This window comes from Ranitomeya variabilis, chromosome 4 (genome assembly GCF_051348905.1).
Source record: "Ranitomeya variabilis isolate aRanVar5 chromosome 4, aRanVar5.hap1, whole genome shotgun sequence".
In the NCBI taxonomy this organism is placed as follows: domain Eukaryota; kingdom Metazoa; phylum Chordata; class Amphibia; order Anura; family Dendrobatidae; genus Ranitomeya; species Ranitomeya variabilis.
Genome location: NC_135235.1, coordinates 736,493,272 through 736,508,920, shown reverse-complemented (window position 1 = coordinate 736,508,920; position 15,649 = coordinate 736,493,272). Strand labels below are relative to the sequence as shown.

The 15,649-nt window shown below is 46.2% G+C and overlaps 2 protein-coding genes across 5 annotated transcripts in view; one reads left to right on the top strand and one right to left on the bottom strand.

Annotated features, from left to right (window-relative positions):
* Positions 1-15,649, top strand: part of LOC143768012 (oocyte zinc finger protein XlCOF7.1-like) — a 281,134-nt gene that overhangs the window by 57,475 nt on the left and 208,010 nt on the right. The gene's annotated exons all lie outside the window — the stretch shown is intronic.
* Positions 1-15,649, bottom strand: part of LOC143768002 (uncharacterized) — a 579,067-nt gene that overhangs the window by 473,433 nt on the left and 89,985 nt on the right.

Here is a 15,649-nt window from a genome sequence, read left to right as displayed (position 1 = left end):
TGGTAGGGTTATGGTCCTGAGGACAGGTCCTGGGAGCCTGCTGAGCACATTTAGGCTCCCCACATCATTGCTGCCTTCGAGCGTAGCAAGGTCCAAGGAGGGGGCCATGTTAGGGGTCGAGTTCCCACCTCTGCACAGGGGGAATCTCGAGCCATCTTCGCTGCGGTCTCCCATTCTTCTTCTGCCGGTGGAACCTGCTCAGCGGAGACGTCAGTCCAAGGATCTCGCTCAGTCTGACTCTGTGCAAAGGGTTACAGCTGCTTTTCCAGCTTCTGCCATTGAAGCCAGTGAGGGGCAGCGGCGAGCAGACGCTTTTGGGACTAAGTCCTGCTTTTTGCCTTCTGAGCATGCCCAGGGTAAGATTTCTTATTGGAGATCGAGGGTCACATGCTTAGATACTGCAGCAAAACCCATTGGTTTTCCAGGAAGGCCCTGTACTTGCTGCAGCTATAAAAGGTTCGCATGGCCGCATGGCCATGTGCTAGTATCAATTCATGTCATGATTTTTGCGCCAATGTGGTCACTCTTGTGTGTATTCAGGGACCCGGCTGAAATAAGCCACTTAGAATACCGGCTCCTCCTAATGAGGAGATTGTATAATTGCCTCCTTGACTGCCTGACAACAAGCTGCTATCTGCTCAGCAGTTACTGTGTATTCCTGTGAAGTTTAACAGGACACAGTCCTTTCTTTAGTCCGGCGTCACACTCAGCATATGAAAATACGGTCCGTTTTTTACAGCCGTAATACGCAGAAAGGTTCCGAAAATAGTGATCCGTATGTCATCCGTAGGCTGGGTGTGCCAGCATATTTTGCGCATGGCATCCTCCGTATGTAATCCGTATGGCATCCGTACTGCGATGTTTTCTCGCAGGCTTGCAAAACCGACATCTAATGGATTTATGGGCTCAAATGTTCGTCAATACATATATATATTGTAAGGTTTCTCTTACTGAGAGTGTTGGGGGACACTCGCTTAGCCGCGATATTTAAGCACACAGCATGGGTTTTTATATCAAAACAGTCCATACGGTTTATTACGCCACATAAACCGGGTTTAAACACAGTTCATTACATAGAACACAACAGGCACCAACAGTCTCTTTGGTACCTGACGGGAGCTCCTGCTCCACCTTGCCGACTCTTCCAACAGCCTTTGGGTAAGCTGCCTAACGGGGATCACCAACTCGCCTGGTCAATACACGGTAGTCAGTCCAGACCTCACCGAAGGACTCCAGCTTCCCCACACTCTGTTAACCCTCTTCCGGGTAAGCTGCCTAACGGGGATCACCAACTCGCCTGTCCGGCACACAGTAGTCAGTCCAGACCTCACCGAAGGACTCCAGCTTCCCCACACAGTAACAGACACCGGCCCCGCAGATCCTGGTGCTCACCTCGTACCCACAGGTCCTGGACCCCGTCCTCCACCTGTTAGCTTAGGTCCTGGACCCCGTCCTCCACCTATCAGCTTAGGCCCTGGACCCCGTCCTCCACCTGTCACAACAGGTCCTGGACCCCGTCCTCCGCCTGTCAGCTTAGGTCCTGGACCCCGTCCTCCACCTATCAGCTTAGGTCCTGGACCCCGTCCTCCACCCGTTACCTTAGGTTACCAGGATCACGCCGGTGGCCTAGTCCATGTTCTCAGGTGCTTGTAGGACCCTAGTCGTTCCTAGGACAATCCAGCACCTTCACCTCGTTCTCTGGTGCTTGCAGGACCCTAGTCGTTCCTAGGACAATCCAGCAGCATTCAGGACCCTAGTCATTCCTAGGACAGTCCAGCATCTTCGGGACCCTAGTCATTCCTAGGACAGTCCCGGGACCCTAGTCATTCCTAGGACGGTCCCACCGGTCAGCGTTGTTCGGGACCCTAGTCATTCCTAGGACAATCCCTGGGACCCTAGTCATTCCTAGGACAATCCCCCCGGCCAGGTCCATACACAGGAACCACACAGGTTTCACACAGGACCTGCCGGACACGCCTCCCATGTGACCCACATCCTGGTCACATTATATACCTGAAACCACACCCCTGGATGTGTGTGTGGATGTGTGGCTAGTCTGACCCTCCCGTCTCTCATGACTAGCCTAGTAAGTCACCCAAACTTAACTATACACATTGCAACAAAACTCTTGAGGGACTACAGGTCCCAGCATAACCACAATACATCTGACTTACTACGCAGACTCCTTCTGCGACACATATCGGCCATTCATAACACTGCCGATTACAGGTACACCTCGAATATCACCACAACAGATACGCCTCCATGCATATCATGCAGAGCGCCCAGAGCGCCCCCTAGCTACCACAGGGTTCACTACACCATCACATATATCACATATCCTCCCCCTCTGTTCACACCCGTAGGGTTGAACACCTGACAAACACCTGAAATCTCGAGACAGGTCACACACACTCTCTTGTCCCACCAGTCAAGAAGACCATCTCAGTCGGTTTTGAGCCACATTCACACTCATACCCTTATTGGGTTACCCCGCCCCCAGCGGTCAACACGTAGGCCTTAAGCTTTGGCCCTTAAGTCACAGTTTGTCTGTGTTACCAAATGTCACTACATTTTCTCTACCAGGTTTCCCACCTAGGTCACTCAATACTGAGTTAACTGAGGAGTTACTGCCTCCAACTCTTCCTTGGCGATCAGCCATTCCACCAAGCCCAGGCGACTTTGAGCTTCGCTGGCTTGCTCCGAACGTCGAGTTACTTCACCATTCCTCAACAGGACCAACTGTTCCATGCGTAAGCACCGTAGACGCGTATTCCTCAGGACAGGTCCTCGCTTCACTGTGACTTCCTTAGTCGACAGTACCACCAACTGTTTCATCTCTAGTGCCCAATGCACACCATACGCTTTTACTGACTTTTCAAAGGCTTCATGCACACCCTCACCGGTACATGCATCTTGCGCCTTTTCGGGTACATCTATCACCCACTTGAAGAGTGGATCCTCACTTTCTTCCGGAACGGACGGCCCCTGTTTTGCCATCGTCCTTTCCAACAAGACATCTGCCACAACCGGGTGACTCTCTTGTTCGGCTCTTAACGCCCACTCTTCTTCAGCTTTACCCTCTTCCAGACCCCTGGTCAAAATGGGCATTAGCAGATGTGAGTCTTCGACCAGCATCTTCTCTTGTAGAAGACCCCTTAATGCTTCTCTGAGCCCTTTCACATCTTCTTTTAAGGCTTGACTCTCACCTTGCCAGGTTAACAGGTGACTTCCGAGCTCCGAGACTTCCTTCTCCAGCTCATTCACCCTGTGCTCAGCCTCTTGTCTCAGGAGTTCAGCATATTCTTTCACTGTCTCTTTCTCACTGGCATCACCGTCTGAATGGGAGTCCCCACCAACCGTCAGCCCGGCACCTGCCTTTGTTACTGGCCATGACTGGTCACAGTCACCCGTAGAGTCTGTGTCACACCCCACAGTACGTTGACCTTGCAAGTCACTCTCTGTCTGGGTGTCAGTTCCACTTGTCTTATCCAACAGACCACTACCAGTCATATTGTGGCACCCTTCAAGTGACGTCAGGTCAGTTAGTTGGGCAATCGCACCTTTTCCCTTGGTCAGGCCTACATTAGGACTGTCACCTCTAGGGGGCGCACTCTCAACATTACTAACTGACATCCAAATTATACCCACAAACACGTCACCCTTTTCCCACAGTGCTGCCAAATCTTGTCCTATTACCATAGGATACGGCAAGATCGGATCTACAGCCACTTCACGGTATGTGGAAACTTCCGGTGCGACAATATATATAGTGGCTACCAGGAGACATTCAGCGTCCCCAGGTGACAGAAAGTCTCCTAGATGGGTTCTCAGCACGGACGCTTCTCTCCCCGGGTCTATCAATCCCCGCACACACTTTCCATCCAGCCAAAAAGTACACAGACGTGGCTCCTCACTGATTGCCACCCCTTTTTTGGCTCCACCCCCTTCTTGGGCAAGTGCTTCGCTTTTTGACACCACCCCGGTTCGGGATTCAGCCCCCCTTCGGGTTACCGCCCCTTTTTGGGACTCCGCCCCCTTTTGGGCAACTATCTCCATTTGGGTCACCACTCACTATTAGGGATATTCCCCTCCCTGGGATACACCCCGTGGACTCCCCCATGGCACTTAGGCCCCAGTTCACACAGTACACCCCTTTGTCTCTGGGCTTGTACTGGCCCTTTAAGAGTCTGCACAAAAAGAAAAAAACATTTTTTTTTTTATTTTTTTTATGTCAGTTCACCAGCTCCTGCTGGTACCGCCACAGCTCCCGCTGCAGTCACACACAACCGGCACCTCCAGGTGCTGCCAACCACAAGCCACTGCAGCTCCGCCTACTGCGGAACCTCTCGTTGCAACCGCGGCTACTCTCCACACGGCTCTGCACGGCTCCACCGCTGCCGCTTGTCACCTTCGTGACCCCGCCGAGTCACAGCCGACGCTTGTCACTTTCGTAACCCCGCCGAGTTACAGCTCGACGCTTGTCACCTTCGTGGCTCTGCCACAGCAATTAACTCCACGTGCTAGCGGGATCGTTGCCAAAATTCTCCACCAATTGTAAGGTTTCTCTTACTGAGAGTGTTGGGGGACACTCGCTTAGCCGCGATATTTAAGCACACGGCATGGGTTTTTATATCAAAACAGTCCATACGGTTTATTACGTCACATAAACCGGGTTTAAACACAGTTCATTACATAGAACACAACAGGCACCAACAGTCTCTTTGGTACCTGACGGGAGCTCCTGCTCCACCTTGCCGACTCTTCCAACAGCCTTTGGGTAAGCTGCCTAACGGGGATCACCAACTCGCCTGGTCAATACACGGTAGTCAGTCCAGACCTCACCGAAGGACTCCAGCTTCCCCACACTCTGTTAACCCTCTTCCGGGTAAGCTGCCTAACGGGATCACCAACTCGCCTGTCCGGCACACAGTAGTCAGTCCAGACCTCACCGAAGGACTCCAGCTTCCCCACACAGTAACAGACACCGGCCCCGCAGATCCTGGTGCTCACCTCGTACCCACAGGTCCTGGACCCCGTCCTCCACCTGTTAGCTTAGGTCCTGGACCCCGTCCTCCACCTATCAGCTTAGGCCCTGGACCCCGTCCTCCACCTGTCACAACAGGTCCTGGACCCCGTCCTCCGCCTGTCAGCTTAGGTCCTGGACCCCGTCCTCCACCTATCAGCTTAGGTCCTGGACCCCGTCCTCCACCCGTTACCTTAGGTTACCAGGATCACGCCGGTGGCCTAGTCCATGTTCTCAGGTGCTTGTAGGACCCTAGTCGTTCCTAGGACAATCCAGCACCTTCACCTCGTTCTCTGGTGCTTGCAGGACCCTAGTCGTTCCTAGGACAATCCAGCAGCATTCAGGACCCTAGTCATTCCTAGGACAGTCCAGCATCTTCGGGACCCTAGTCATTCCTAGGACAGTCCCCGGGACCCTAGTCATTCCTAGGACGGTCCCACCGGTCAGCGTTGTTCGGGACCCTAGTCATTCCTAGGACAATCCCCGGGACCCTAGTCATTCCTAGGACAATCCCCCCGGCCAGGTCCATACACAGGAACCACACAGGTTTCACACAGGACCTGCCGGACACGCCTCCCATGTGACCCACATCCTGGTCACATTATATACCTGAAACCACACCCCTGGATGTGTGTGTGGATGTGTGGCTAGTCTGACCCTCCCGTCTCTCATGACTAGCCTAGTAAGTCACCCAAACTTAACTATACACATTGCAACAAAACTCTTGAGGGACTACAGGTCCCAGCATAACCACAATACATCTGACTTACTACGCAGACTCCTTCTGCGACACATATCGGCCATTCATAACACTGCCGATTACAGGTACACCTCGAATATCACCACAAGAGATACGCCTCCATGCATATCACGCAGAGCGCCCAGAGCGCCCCCTAGCTACCACAGGGGTCACTACACCATCACATATATCACAATATATATATATATATATATATATATATATATATATATATATACACACACACTGTATTTATATTTAATTCAGCGCTAGATTGCAGAAAAGCCGGTAATTCAATTGCCGGCTTTTCATTTCTCCTTCACAAACCCGACAGGATATGAGACATGGTTTACATACAGTAAGCATCTCATATCCCTTTTTTTTTGCATATTCCACACTACTAATGTTAGTAGTGTGTATGTGCAAAATTTGGGCGCTGTAGCTTTTTTAAAATAAAGGGTTAAATCACGGAAAAAATTAGCGTGGGCTCCCGCGCAATTTTCTCCGCCACAGTGGTAAAGCCAGTGACTGAGGGCAGATATTAATAGCCTAGAGAGGGTCCATGGTTATTGGCCCTCCCCCTGGCTAAAAACATCTGCCGCCAGCCACCCCACAAAAGGCATATCTGGAAGTTGAGCCTATTCTGGCACTTGGCCACTCTCTTCCCTCTCCCGTGTAGCGGTGGGATATGGGGTAATGAAGGGTTAATGTCACCTTGCTATTGTAAGGTGACATTAAGCCAGATTAATAAAGGAGAGGCGTCAATTATCACCTATCCATTATTAATCCAATAGTACGAAATGGTTAAAAAAACACACACACATTATTACAAAGTACTTTAATGAAATAAAGACAGGTTGTTTTAATATTTTATTATACTGGTAATCCACCTGAAGACCCTCGTCCTGTAAAGAAGGTAAAATAGAAAATCAACAATATCCCATACCTTCCGTCGTTCATTCAGTCCCACGATGTAAATCCATCTGAAGGGGTTAAATCATTTTACAGCCAGGAGCTTTGCTAATGCAGTTGCTCCTGTCTGTAAAATGTTGTGAATGAATGTAATGCAGGGGAATGTCCTGTAGTTACCTTGAGTCACGGTGATGCACCCTCTGCTGGATGTCCTCATATGAACTCGAGCATGGGAACTTTTCCCAGGCTCGAGTTCATATGAGGACATCCAGCAGGGGGCGCATCACCGCGACTAAAGGTAACTACAGGTCATTCCCCTGCATTACATTCATTCCCCGGGGTTTTACAACCACGAGCACAGCTGCTTTAGCAGAGCTCCTGGGTGTAAAATGATTTAACCCCTTCAGATGGATTTACATCGTGGGACGTTCAAGAACGACGGAAGGTATGGGATATTGTTGATTTTTTATTTTTCCTTTTTTACAGAACGAGGGTCTTCAGGTGGATTAAGAGAATAATAAAATATTACAGCACCCTGTGTCTTTTTTTCATTAAAGTACCATATTTTCCGGCGTATAAGACGACTTTTTAACCCCTAAATTGTCCCAAAAGTCGGGGGTCATCTTATACGCCGGGTACAGCGTGTGCAGGGAGCGATCCTGGATGTTCCCAGGGTCTGAAGGAGAGGAGACTCTCCTTCAGGCCCTGGGATGCATATTCATGTAAAAAATAAAGGTGACCAGTAACATGAGCGGTCACGGACCAATCACAAGACCGCGACGTCATCGCAGGTCCTTCACCCTCTGCATTCTTATGAACGGAGGCAGACGCTTGCAGCGGTGACAGCCAGGCTTCTCAGAGGGGTGAGTATAGCCATATTTTTTATTTTTATTCTTTATTTTTTACATGAATATGCATTTCAGGGCCTGAAGGAGAGTCTCCTCTCCTTCAGACCCTGGGAACCACACGCCGTATAAGATGACTGGGCGTATAAGATGACCCCCGTCTTATACGGCGGGCATATCCCAAATTCCATATTTTATATGGAAAAGTTGGGGGTCGTCTTATACGCCCAGTCATCTTATACACCAGAAAATACGGTACTTTGTAATAATGTGTGTGTGGTTTTTTTAACCATTTCGTACTATTGGATTAATAATGGATAGGTGTCTGTTGTGAATTCCGTTCTCGGGCTCCCTCCTGTGGTCATGAGTGGTACTTTGTGAGTTCTGTTTTTGGGCTCCCTCTGGTGGCTTTGAGCGATACGGCTGATCTGTAGCTGGGCTCCAGCTGCCTCATTTTCTGCTATGCTGGCTGCCTATTTAACTCCACCTGGACCTTTACTTGTTGCCTGCTGTCGTTGTATTCAGTACTGGTCAGATCTCTCTGGGACTTCCCTTGTGACCTGTCTCCTCCTGGAGAAGCTAAGTCTTGCTAGTTCATTTTTGCTCATTGTTCTTTGAAAATGTTTCTCAGTATATGATGAGTTCAGTCCAGCTTGCTTATATGCTATTTTCTTGCTTGCTGGAAGCTCTGGGGTGCAGAGTTGCGCCCCTCACATCGTGAGTCGGTGTGGGGTTTTTTTGTATTCTCTCCATAGATAATTTTTGTAGTATTTTATACTGACCGCACAGATTCCTTGCTATCTTCTGACTATTTAGTGATTAGCGGGCCTCATTTGCTAAAACCTGTTTTCATTTCTACGTTTGTGTTTTCCCCTTAACTCACCGTTATTATTTGTGGGGGGCTGTTTATACTTTGGGGTAAATTTCTCTGAGGCAAGTGAGGCTTTGTTTCTCTCTAGGGATAGCTAGTTTCTCAGGCTGTGAAGAGGCGTCTAGGCCTGTCAGGAACGCTCCACGGCTGCCTATAGTATGTGTTGATAGGATCAGGGTTGCGGTCAGTAAAGTTCCCACATTCCCAGAGCTTGTCCTTAATTTTGGTTTACTCATCAGGCCAGTTTTGTGTTCCTAACCACCAGGATCATAACAGGTGTCTTATTGACACCTCTCCATTATTAACCTGGCTTAATGTCACCTTACAATACCAAGGTGACATTAACCCTTCATTACCCCATATCCCACCACCATACGGGAGTGGGAAGAGTGGTCAAGTGCTAGAATAGGCACATGTTCCAGATGTGCCTTTTCTGGGGTGGCTGGGGGCAGATGTTTGTAGCCAGGGGGGGCCAATAACCATGGACCCTCTCTAGGCTATTAATATCTGCCCTCAGTCACTGGCTTTACCACTCTGGCAGAGAAAATTGCGCGGGAGCCCACGCCAAATTTTTCCACGATTTAACCCTTTAATTTAATAGCTACAGTGCAGAAATTTTGCACACACACTCTACTAACATTAGTAGTGTGGAATATGCAAAAAAAAAAAAAAGGGATATGAGATGGTTTACTGTATGTAAACCATGTCTCATATCCTGTCAGGTTTGGGAAGGAGGTATCAAAAGCCGGCAATTGAATTACCGGCTTTTATGATATCTAGCGCTGTATGAAATATATATATAATATATATATTTATATGATGTGTGTCTCACTGACATAGAACAGGTATACATATGTGTGCACATTTATTCTACCTATTCTATTCTGTCAGTGTGATTTTACTGTACACCGCACTGAATTGCCGGCTTTTCTGTAGAACACCGGTCTGTATTTCTCGCAAGTCACACCGCTGGTCCGTGTGTAATCCGTATTTTTCTCGCCCCCATAGACTTTCATTAGCGATTTTTTTTGCGCAATACGGTGACAATCGCAGCATGCTGCGATTTTCTACGGCCGTACAAGACCATATAATACGGATCAGTAAAATACAGCAGATAGGAGCTGGGCCATAGAGAATCTGGACAAAACATGTCACTCTGGGCTAAACCTACAATTTATTTCATCTTTAACTGTAAGTTTTATGAAAAAATATTTTTGAGAAATTTGTATTTGTCTTTGTTTTCACATGGCCGATTCATATACATGTGCTGCTGTGATCTTTTTTTATCTTTTTCTATCTATCTATCTATCTATCTATCTATCTATCTATCTATCTATCTAGTAGTAAAAAATGGAACAGCACAACACTTTAACTTATCTTCTGGGTGCAAAGCCTTCAGGAAGCCCGTCCACCGGCTATCCACAGTCCATAGATTCAAACAAAAGCCAGGCAGCACTCCATAGTTTCTCATTCAATAGTGCAGTGTTTAATTACACCCACATGTCTGTCCGACGTTTCGGCTCTAACTGAGCCTTTCTCAAGCCCTCAAGGCTGGCTTTTGTTTGAATCTATCTATCTATCTATCTATCTATCTACTAGCTGAAGAGCCCAGCGTTGCCTGGGCATAGTAAATATCTGTGGTTAGTTATAGCACCTCACCTCTTATTTTCCCATCACGCCTCTCATTTTCGCCATCACATTTCTCATTTTCCCCCTCACTCCTCTCATTCCCCCCTCACTCCTCTCATTCCCCCCTAACACTTGTCATTTTGACCTAACATCCGTCATTTTCCGATCACTCCACTATTTTCCCTCACTCCTCTTATTTTGCACTCACATCTTTTCATTTTCACCTCACACCCCTCATTTTCACCTCACACCTCTCATTTTCCCCTCATTATATACATAGTTATCATCTCCCTTATATATAGTATACACCTGTATGTCATCTCCTGTATATAGTATATTGTTATGGACCTAGTGGTTAGGAGCACCTGGAATGACCTGATAGTCAAACTGCAAAATAGAGCGAGCTCTGGGAAGTGGGAGCTCTGCTGACTGCAGCCCTAATCCTATCATCACACACACTAGAATTAGCCGTGGATCTTGCCTGACTCTGCCTAGACGACTCTTCACAGCCTGAGAGGTAACTACCCCTAAAGAGAAATATAGCCTCACCTTGCCTCAGAGAAATTCCCCAAAGGAAAAGGGCAGCCCCCCACATATATTGACTGTGAGTTAAGAGGAAGGCACAAACACAGGAATGAGACAGGTTTTAGCAAAGGAGGCCAGACTTACTAAATAGACAGAAGATAGATAAAGGGATCTTTGCGGTCAGCACAAAAAACTACAAAAAGCCACGCAGAGTGAGCAAAAAAAACCCTGTTGTGAATTAGACTTTTTGGCTCCCTCTTGTGGTCACTAGTGATATGACTCTGGGATTGTCTTTCCCCAGCTTGGCACCCACCTGTTCGTTAGTCCAGGGGTGTTGCTACTTAAACTCCCTGGATTCTCAGTCTGGTGCCTGGCATCGTTCTAATCAGTTCCTTTCTGTTTGCTCCTGTCTGCTGGTCCTGGTTCTTTGCAAAATAAGCTAAGTCCTGCTTCCTTATTTTTTGGTTATTTGTATTGCTCTTATTTTTGTCCAGCTTGTACTAAATGTGATTCCTGATATTGCTGGAAGCTCTGGGGGGCTGATATTCTCCCCCCGTGCCGTTAGACGGTTTGGGGGTTCTTGAATAATCAGCGTGGAAACTTTAACAGGGTTTTTTGCTGACCGTATAAGTCATCTTCCTATATTCTGCTATTAGTTAGTGGGCCTCTCTTTGCTAAAGCCTAGTTCATTCTTACGTTTGTCTTTTCTTCTTACCTCACAGTTATTATTTGTTGGGGGCTTGTATCCAACTTTTTGGGGTATTTGCTCTGGAGGCAAGAAAGGTCTATCTTTTCCCTGATAGGGTTAGTTAGTTCTCCGGCTGGCGCGAGACGTCTAGAATCAACGTAGGTACGTTCCCCGGCTGCTGCTATTTGTGTGCTAGGATCAGGTATACGGTCAGCCCAGTTACCACTGCCCTATGAGCTGGTTTTTTATGTTTGCAGACTTGGTTATAATCTCTGAGACCCTCTGCCACTGGGGTCATAACAACCCCCGCACCGACTCACGGTGCGGTAGGTGCCACTCTGCAACCCAGAGCTTCCAGCTAGCGAGACAATATCATGATAGCCAGCTGGACAGAAACTTAGCAGGTACTCAGAAATATATTCAGCACACAAATGAACAACAATGAGCTTAGCAGGGACTTAGCTTCTGCTGAAGTAGACAGGTCATCAGGAGATCCAAGTGAGATCTGAACCAGTACTGATACATTGACAGCTGGCATCAAGTAACGATCTGAGCAGAGTTAAATAGAGGAACCAGCCCAGTTCTAAACGATGCAGCTGAGGAAGCCACTTCAAGACCAGCAGCTCCACTTTCAGCCACCAGAGGGAACCCACGGACAGAACTCACAGAAATACCATTCCTGACCACAGGAGGGAGTTCGAGAACAGAGTTCACAACAGTATATACCTGTATGTCATCTCCCCTGTAAATGGTATATACCTGCTGTATGTCATCTCCTGTATATTGTATATACCCATGTGTCATTTCCTCCTGTATATAGTATATACCTGTATGTCATCTCTTCTGTATATACTATATACCTGTATGTCATCTCCTCCTATATATAGTATATACCTGTATGTCATCTCCTGTATATAGTATATACCTGTATGTCATCTCCCCTGTAAATAGTATATACCTGCTGTATGTCATCTCCTCCTGTATATTGTATATACCCATGTGTCATCTCCTCCTGTATATAGTATATACCTGTATGTCATCTCTTCTGTATATACTCTATACCTGTATGTCATCTCCTATATATAGTACATACCTGTATGTCATCTCCCCTGTATATAGTATATACCTGCTGTATGTCATCTCCTCCTCTATATACCTGTGTCATCTCCTTTTTTATATAGTATATACGTGTGTCATTTCCTCCTGTATATAGTATATACATGTCATCTCCCCTGTATATAGTATATACCTGAGTGTCTTCTCCTCCTGTATATAGTATATATCTGTATGTCATCTCCTGTATATAGTATATACCTGTGTGTCATCTCCTCCTGTGTATAGTATATATGTGTGTGTCATCTCCTCCTGTATATAGTATAGACCTGTGTGTCATCTCCTGTATATAGTATATACCTGTGTGTCATCTCCTCCTGTGTATAGTATATATGTGTGTGTCATCTCCTCCTGTATATAGTATATACCTGTGTGTCATCTCCTCCTGTATATAGTATATACCTGTGTGTCATCTCCCCTGTATGTAGTATATGTGTGTGTCATCTCCCCTGTATATAGTATGTACCTGTGTGTCATCTCCCCTGTATATAGTATATATCTGTGTGTCATCTGCTCCTGTATTAGACCCCGTTCACACGTTATTTGCTCAGTATTTTTACCTCAATATTTGTAAGCTAAATTGGCAGCCTGATAAATCCCCAGCCAACAGGAAGCCCTCCCCCCTGGCAGTATATATTAGCTCACACATACACATAATAGACAGGTCTTGTGACTGACAGCTGCCGGATTTCCAATATGGTACATTTGTTGCTCTTGTAGTTTGTCTGCTTATTAATCAGATTTTTATTTTTGAAGGATAATACCAGACTTGTGTGTGTTTTATGTGTGGTGCGTTTTGAGTATGTGCAAGCTTTGTGTGAGGCAACTTTTGCATGTGTTGCAACTTTTGTGCATGTGGCAATTTTTCCGCGTGTGCAAGTTTTGCGTGTGGCGAGTTTTCCATGAGGTGAGTTTTGCACGTGAGGCGAGTTTTGCGTGAGCCTAGCTTTGCGTGAGCCTAGTTTTGCATGTGGCGAGTTTTGCGCATGGCGAGTTTTGAGCGGCGACTTTTGTGTTTCGACTTTTATGTGGCGAGGTTGGTGTATGTGTGGTGAAATGTGTGCTGAGGGTGATATGTGTTCAAGCACGTGGTAGTGTGTGACGCATTTTGTGTGTGTGTTCATATCCCCGTGTGTGGTGAGTATCCCATGTCGGGGCCCCACCTTAGCAACTGTACGGTATATACTCTTTGGCGCCATCGCTCTCACTCTTTAAGTCCCCCTTGTTCACACCTGGCAGCTGTCAATTTGCCTCCAACACTTTTCCTTTCACTTTTTCCCCATTATGTAGATAGGGGCAAAATTGTTTGGTGAATTGGAACACGCGGGGTTAAAATTTCGCCTCACAACATAGCCTATGACTCTCTCGGGGTCCAGACGTGTGACTGTGCAAAATTTTGTGGCTGTAGCTGCAACCGTGCAGATGCCAATCCCAGACATACACACATACACACCACACATTCAGCTTTATATATTAGATATACTGTATATATAAATAATTTTATTTATCTGTTGTATTTTAGTTCTGAAGGCCAGTATAGGGCGAAACGTCAATTACATAATTAGATTATTTTTTTATGTGCAATAAATTACTATGATTTCAGCATCTCATGCTGGAGTGCCAAATTCCCTTTTTTCTATTTATGGAGTGGAACCCTATTTGAGCACCCTACAAGAGTGTCACACAGCCTTCCAGCACTCATTTCTATCTTTTTCTGACAATTGTAGAATTTTCTAAATTTACTTTTATTGAAGGTGAAGCCTGAAAATCTAACAAAAATTTCTAAGAGATCTAATACTTCTGACAAATCTCTCCACATCTGCCATGTAAAGTATTATGTCATCCACAAAATATGAGGCTTTGATCCTCATGACCCCTACCTTTATCCCTTCAAATTCCCTCTGTTGTTCCCAGTAGTGTGCCAAGGGTTCAAGTGCTAAATCAAATATAAACGTTCACAAAGGACACTCCTAGAGGTTCAGAGGTTTTAATTTTTACCGTGGGATTTGCATACAAGACTCTTACAAAGTTTCTCAAATTACCTGTTTTTTTAAATTATTTATAGCACAGGAGCGGCATACGAAAACTCCCATGTGCCGCTCCTGCTCTGACTGTCATTAGTGTCTGTAGGTGTCAGATAGTTACATAGTTATTAAGGTTGAAGGAAGACTTTGAGTCCATCTAGTTCAACCCATAGCCTAACCCTAACATGCCCTAACATGTTGATCCAGAGGAAGGGAAAAAAACCCATGTGGCAAAGAGTAAGCTCCACTTTGGGGAAAAAAATTCCTTCCCGACTCCACATACGGCAGTCAGACTAGTTCCCTGGATCAACGCCCTATCAAGGAATCTAGTGTATATACCCTGTAACATTATACTTTTCAAGAAAGGCATCCAGTACCCTCTTAAATTTAAGTAATGAATCACTCATTACAACATCATACGACAGAGTTCCATAGTCTCACTGCTCTTACAGTAAAGAATCCGCGTCTGTTATTATGCTTAAACCTTCTTTCCTACAGACATGGTGGATGCCCCCTTGTCCCTGTCTCAGGTCTATGATTAAAAAGATCATCAGAAAGGTCTTTGTACTGTCCCCTCATATACTTATACATTAAAATAAGATCACCCCTTAGCCTTCATTTTTCCAAACTAAATAGCCCCAAGTGTAATAACCTATCTTGGTATTGCAGACCCCCCAGTCCTCTAATAACCTTAGTCGCTCTTCTTTGCACCCGCTCCAGTTCAGCTATGTCTTTCTTATACACCGGAGACCAGAACTGTGCACAGTATTCTAAGTGTGGTCGCACTAGTGACTTGTATGAAGGTAAAATTATGTTCTCCTCATGAGCATCTATGCCTCTTTTAATGCATCCCATTATTTTATTTGCCTTTGTAGCAGCTACCTGACACTGACCACTAAATGTGAATTTGTCGTCCACCCATACTCCCAAGTCTTTTTTATTGACGGTTTTGCCTAGAGTTTTAGAATTAAGCACATAGTTATACATCTTATTACTTCTACCCAAGTGCATGGCCTTACATTTATCCCCATTAAAGCTCATTTGCCATTTATCAGCCAAAGCTTCCAGTCTACATAAATCCTCCTGTAATATAAAATTGTCCTCCTCTGTATTTATTACCCTGCAGAGTTTAGTGTCATCTGCAAATATTGACCTTCTACACTGTATGCCCCCTACAAGGTCATTAATAAATGTGTTAAAAAGAAAAGGGCCCAATACTGACCCCTGTGGTACCCCACTGCTAACCGCGACCCAGTCCGAGTGTGCTCCATTAATAA